This window comes from Chinchilla lanigera, unplaced genomic scaffold (assembly GCF_000276665.1).
Source record: "Chinchilla lanigera isolate Chin_1 unplaced genomic scaffold, ChiLan1.0 scaffold00114, whole genome shotgun sequence".
NCBI lineage: Eukaryota > Metazoa > Chordata > Mammalia > Rodentia > Chinchillidae > Chinchilla > Chinchilla lanigera.
Window position 1 is genome coordinate 3,455,157 of NW_004955515.1, and position 6,820 is coordinate 3,461,976.

Here is a 6,820-nt window from a genome sequence, read left to right on the forward strand (position 1 = left end):
TGTGCTGGGATTACAGGAGCGCACCACCACGCCTGGCTAAGTAGTTCAATATAAAACACACTAATTACCCAAATCAAGTCTGTATCTCAGACGATGAAAAAGTCTTGAGCATGTTAAACTCTCTCTGCTATAATTAAGAAATAGAGCCCAAGGCTGGTGTGGTGGCACATGCCTGTAATCCCTGTACTTCGGAGGCTGAGGCAGGGTCACCCCAAGTTGAGACCGCCCTGGGCTACACAGTGACTTCAAAGTCAGCCTGAACTACAAAGTGAGAGCCTGTCTCAAAAAGAGAAAGAAAAAAGAGAAAGAAAAAGAAATAGAGCCTAGTAATCAGAGTGATCTGAGAAGTAAACACATTCAGTATTAAGCCTCTGCACACACATGCCCGTATCTCATGATTCACATGGTTTACAGACTGAATTCCAGCTAATTCCAGTTAATAACAAACATAAATTCCATGGAACATTGAACCAAAAGAGCTAAGGGGGCTGAGAAATCCCAACTGCACAGGGCAGGTAAGCTGTGGTCAGATGTGCCCACAACAAATGAACGGCAGTGACACACATTATTTTGTTTCTATAGAAGAGGTTGTTTCCTGTCATAAACAAGTGTCTTCAGAGTTACACGCACTTCAGGACACAACATTTCCCTGTCCTTTAGGCATTTTCTTTTGTATCCTTTCGAGGAAAAAAATGCAAGTACAGTGATCTAAAGATGACTGAACTTTCTCTCTGACAAGGCTAAGAAGATCATCTGAAGAGGGCCGGCTGAGGCATTTTATTCTATCAGCAATGGCCACAGTGATGACAGGCAGAACATCACAAGACCTGGCTGGTATGAGAGGCCAAACAAACATGAATGGGTGAAACTCAGTAACACCACACTACCTGATAACCCAGACACACTCACAGAAATACAAACCCTGCAAATTGAGCTATTTCCACAGTTGTAAACTATTCTGGAAGTAAAATTCTTGTAGTGATACAAAACTTAATCTGGAGGTTTGCAAAAGATTTGGGTCAAGGCAATTAGAAACAAAAATAATTTCTCTGCATCCCTGAGTTACAGCCTTGCAAATTAAATACCACTTAATCCAAGGTGGTGAATCGCCACTGGTAAAGTCACTTCTAGATGAAGGGAAGAGCTTCTTAAGTTGCAATTTCATGGGCCCCCATCACACTCTACACAAAGCCCTATGTATTAATCCAGTTTTGCATTACTATAATGAAGTATCAGAGGGTGGGTGACTTTACAATGAAAAGTTTATTTGACTCACAGTTCTTGTCCAAGTCAAGGAACCTCACCTGGTGGTGACCTTACTACTGATGTGGTACAGAGCATCACATGGTAAGAGACAGAGTCTCACTTTGAGCTCCCTTTGTAGCCCAGGCTGGTCTTGAACTCACAATGATCCTCCTGCGTCAGCCTCCGAGTGCTAGGATTACAGGCGTGTGCCACCACGCCCGGCCCTCCCTCTTTTTATAAAGCCAATAAGATTCTTTTTTTGAGACAGGATCTCGCAGGGCTGGGGATTTAGCCTGGCAAGTGCAAGGTCGTGAGTTCGGTTCCCGGTACCAGAGAAAAACAAAAAAAAAAAAAAAAAAAAAAAAGAGAGACAGGATCTCGCTATGCAGCTCAGGCTGGCCTTGAGCTCACTTTGTAGTTCAGGCTGGCCTCAAACTTGCAACAATCCTCCTGACACAGGAAAATAAAAACTCCTAACCTGAACGGTATCTGGGATGAGTCTGTGCTAAAACAGAAAAATGAATTTTAGGAACAATGGAGGTTAAGAGCAGAATATATTTATTGAGGGAAAGAAACCTTCTGTCCAAGAGTGGGACTGAAGGGGGGCCCCCGAGTGGGCTGTTGCCCCCTATGGCCTCTGATGTTTTTCTTTTTTTTTTCTGAGACAGTATCTTGCTATGCAGTTCAGGCTGGCCTTGAGCTCACTCTGTAGCCCAGGCTGGCCTCGAACTTAAAGCCAATAGGATTCAATCCATGAGGCTCCACTCTGGTGACTTCTAATCCTCATTACTGCCCAAAGACCCCACCATAGTGGGATTAAGTTTCTACCCTGTTAATACCTCACAAGGTGGACTACATTTCAGCACATGAATGCTGAAGGAGGGGCACATGCAAATCACAGAACAGCACCCCAGGAACGTGCACTTTGGGCAACCCCCACCCATATGGCTTACTGTCCTGTTGCTGTACTCCAAAGCACTAGCTCAAGATGGGTTAGCATTAAATAATCCTGTATTCTCACTGGCCATTATTAAAGACCATCACAGAATTTGCACAGAAAAATTTAATGTGCAATAAATACTTGCATCTTTGATTTTTAGCTCAGTGGTGAGTTAGAAACACAATTATCAGGCACTAACAAACAAAAAACACCAACTGCCACCTTTTTAAGCATCTAAAGCATCAACTGATATTTTTGCCAGCATTTATTCAGGGTCACAACTTTCTAATTTTTTTGGACAGAGTCTCGCTGTGTAGTTCAGGCTGGCCTTGAACTCATGGTAATCCTCCTGCCTCAGCCTCCCAAGTGCTGGGATTACAGGTGTGTGCCACCATAGACTACCAAGCTTACAATCTTTTTAAAAAGTGGGCAGGGGGCCAAGGGATACAGCTCAGCAGCACAAGTGCCTGCCTGGCAAGTGCAACATCCTGAGTTCAATTCCTAACACCCCCCCAAAAAAATGTAGGCTAGCATGTTCCCAGCTGTCATGCAAACTGTACCACCAGAGATACACATTCTTCATTAGAGTTTGTACCTGGTTCTTCTGTCTGGAAGCATCAAGGCCCTTTCTTTGTAGTCCTCCTGTCTGCCCACAGCAGGTGACACTGCAGGCAGGGGTTTTGGTCTGTCCTTCCAGTTGCTATTTGCAGAGAGAACACTGTTCATCCTCCCAGAAATTTACCACAGATGACCAAAAGCAAGGGCCTCCAAGACAGGGGTGTATTGATTTCCTCAGTGCCACCCCAGCTCTAATAGGACACAATCTGTCTAGATCTGTTTCTCCACCAGACTATAATCTTCCTTGGCCTGAACCACTCCTTAAAAGTTTTTTGTTGTTGTTGTTGTTGTTTTTTTTCCACTCCTTAAAAGTTACAGAGGCCTTATTAGTGATGACAAGGTTCAGGTGGCCTGAAATACCACTGACACGATGGGAAGTGCTGTGCTGACAACTCGGTCATGGGTGAGCCTACCAAAGAGGCAGCCTGTAGGCCACTGGACGGCACAGCTAAGGGTTCTACCTCCAGCATGGCAGGACTTGAGACCTACTTAAGGGGGGGCCTCTGCTGAACTTGAGCCCATTGCACAGTGCTTCTTCTAAAGCTCTGAGGTACCTGAGGCCCTGTATGAATTAATTCACTCCTTTTCTGCATAATGTACTTTCCCACATTTCCCTTTTGTGGGATTTTCTCCTCAAACTCACTTAAACCTAGAATGTTTCAAAATCATACCAAAATACTTCTCAAACAATAAACCCAGACTTAACAGTCTGAGAAAAATCCTTTGCTACACAAGTCTTAAAAATTTTGCCTTTTAAGATCACTAAAAAAAAGCACATAATTATACTAACATGTCCCTTAATAAGAATGTTTAATAAAGGTATGACAATTTTACTTTAATTTACAGACATTCTAGTTTTTACAAGCACAAAGGCTTTATTGTAGTTATAAAAGAATTTCTTTTGGAAAAATTAACAATTTGCCTCAGAATAAGTGAGCTAATTACTGAATGCCTCTAATATAAACTTTGAAAAAATTTCTAATTCATTCAGTTCAATGTTGAAGCAACATATAAAGTCAAACCTAATATTCTTTCCATAATGTAAAGAAAACATTGATACTTTGTTTCATTTAAGACCCATTTGAGTAGTATCCTCCTCAAAATATATACACTTAAAAATATGTATTAAGTCTCACAATATACCCAGCAGAAAGGTCAAGCTAGCATTTCTCAAGCTAGCAGTAAAGAGACTTTTGTCACTTGGAAACAGAAGCAGGAGGGTGGCAAGTTCAAACCCAACACGGATAACTTAACAAGACCCTATCTCAAAATAAAAACATGAGACTTAGTTAGCTCAGTGCAGTGTCTGGGTTCAATTTCCAGCACAAAGGGAGCAGGTTGTCTAAGTATAATTTATCCAGTTACCTTGCATGATATCCAGCCAAATCATACTCTAGCACTTTATTACTCTATTATTGCTCAACATGGTAACTTAGGATAAGAAAACACAAGCAGAACAATTACAGAAAGTTTTAAATTATAAAGGCATAGAAATTAGTGAAGATTTTGGATTTTTCTCATAGTAATGGTGAGTAATCTGAAATTTCACTTTCCTATTCATGACAGAACTGAGAAATAACAAATATAAAGCCTGGTCAGCAAAGGTCCTGACAACAGTCAAAAGGGTCTTGCTCACCCAGTGTATGGTGCTGACCCTAGGCAGAAAGTCCTATCATGAGAGAGCAGCCTAGGTTGAGTTTAAACTATTCACATTCGAACCCATGGCCAGCTGGCAGAATTGAGACTGTACACTGAGATTAATGCTGTCATTTCCATTTGGCATTTCTCTTCCTGAAATTGACACCATTCTACTCTTAATAATTTCACAAAGAATTTTTAAAGACTTTACTAGCAATCTTTACCCTGAGCTTCTCACATTCACACATTGGTAGACACTAGTAACATGCAGTTCTAGGCCAAAGCCAGACTTGTTACTGAAGTACCCAGCTGAGTTGGTGAGCAGTGCAAGTCCATGACACACTACTGCTCAGAAGAGATATGGCTTGCAGACAAGAGCCTGTGACAGTTTTGAATTATCTTGCTAGCTATGCAGGCAATGAAGACACACTAATCCTGATCAATTTTGCAAAAATAACTTTCCAAAAATACTTTTAAAAAAGAGAAAACCATTTTATTCTGGATAAAGAAACTATATACTTGGAGATAATTTTTTTACAATTATTACTATTGCAACAGCAAGCTGAAACACTGAAAGGACACCCAGGATTTGGAGGCAGATTTATTTATGTTGACAGGCACTGATCGGGATCATTCCCAGAATGCCAGGCCCTGATCTCTGGTGTTCTAGGGCTTACATTAAATAAGCAAGCAGAAAGTACAAAGGCAGAAAAGCTTACCATTAAGGATTGGTTTCTACAGTGTTCATCTATGCATCAGTGACCAGCCATTTCTAAGACAGGAATACACAGACCTAGAACAGGAACCTGGGAAACTGAAGTATACTGGCTGGGTCGGGGGCAGCATTTTCTGCTACATTTCCCCCTCTTTTAGTTTCCCTGATAAATCTTTGCTGGGCATATTACATGGATCTTCTGAGACAAGGCCCAACAAGAATTTCGGCCTGTCTGTTCTGTACTATTACTCTGGCAAGGTGGTGAGGGAGTTAATCTGATCTAGGAGAGTGTCCAATGGGTCTTGGATGCTCATCACATCTTGGTTAGGTGTTTGATTGATTGTTCTATTTTCTTGAAGCAACTCTTCATAAAATTTAAGGCAAAAAAACAAAAAACAAAAAACAAAAACAAACAAACCCACAGCTAGCAGGGGGCAGGGAAGCAAGAACTGGGGTAAGCAGAACCCAGATCAATTAACAAAAACTACAGCTAGCAGGGCGGTAGGGAAGAATCAAGGGGAGTAAGAATGGACCAACCCTGTGCACAATGTCCTCGGGCTTCAGTCATGTGTGCACTCTTCTCAGAGTGAGCCCTTGAGGAGCTGTACAGGTATATTTTTCAGCGGATCTGAGGCTGGATTTCTGAAACTTGTAGAGGTAATTAATACGTATCTGGGTTATATGGGTGTGCAGGAATGTCTACAGATACAGTGCGTCCTCTGTAGCCTGTATGCTATATGTAGTTTTTATTTAATCTTGTTTGAGTTACCTCTGCTACAAATGCAGGCCCACTGTCAATGCCAATGATCAAGGGTAGGCCATATCTAGGGATGATTTTTTACAGCAGGACCCTATTAATTTTTATTATCTTCTCAGTAGGGGTAAGAAATGCAAGGTTGGGGTAGTTTTTATTTAATCTTGTTTTTGAGTTACCTCTGCTACAAATGCAGACCCATTGTCAATGCCAATGACCAAGGGTAGGCCATATTTAAGGATTTTTTACAGCATGACCCGAGAAGATAATTTTTATTATCTTCTCAGTAGGGCTAAGAAATGGGAGGTTGGGGTCAGTGGCAGAGACGCTGAAGCCAGAGCTGGCTGCAGGGATATGAGTGCCATCACAATGGCTTGAGCTTGGAATGTTGGGGACAGTCTGATTCTGATCTTCCAGGAATACCGAGTTTCCAACAGTTGGATCCCTGGAGGGGGCTTAGGCCTCTGAATCAGATTATTTTGTGTCATTGCTGACAGGTTTCTAAACAACAGTTTGCTGTGCAGATCATCCTGGCAGGAGAGTTTTGGCCAAAATAATTTTGTCTAAGGTGACCACAGTGTATCCAGCCTGTTAGATTTTAACGGTTTATCCCAGTACAGCCTGCAGCACCTGGACAGTTAGATCTTGGTCTACAGTGGGCTTGTCAGTTTTCATCAGGACAGTGGTTGTTAGACCATGGAACTAGTTTCTGCCAGATATTGTAGCAGAGTTTTTTATCTTTCCAGCAGGCAGCTTGGCTGTCATCAATCAGAAATGCAGTGAAAAGGAACCCAGTTTTTAAACACTGGGAAGCCGAGTCCAGGTAATCCACAACTGGAATCTCCATTTAAAGGCAGAGAGGGGCTGGCTGACAGGAGCCAATCGAAGGCAGAAGGCGTTTTTTAGGCCC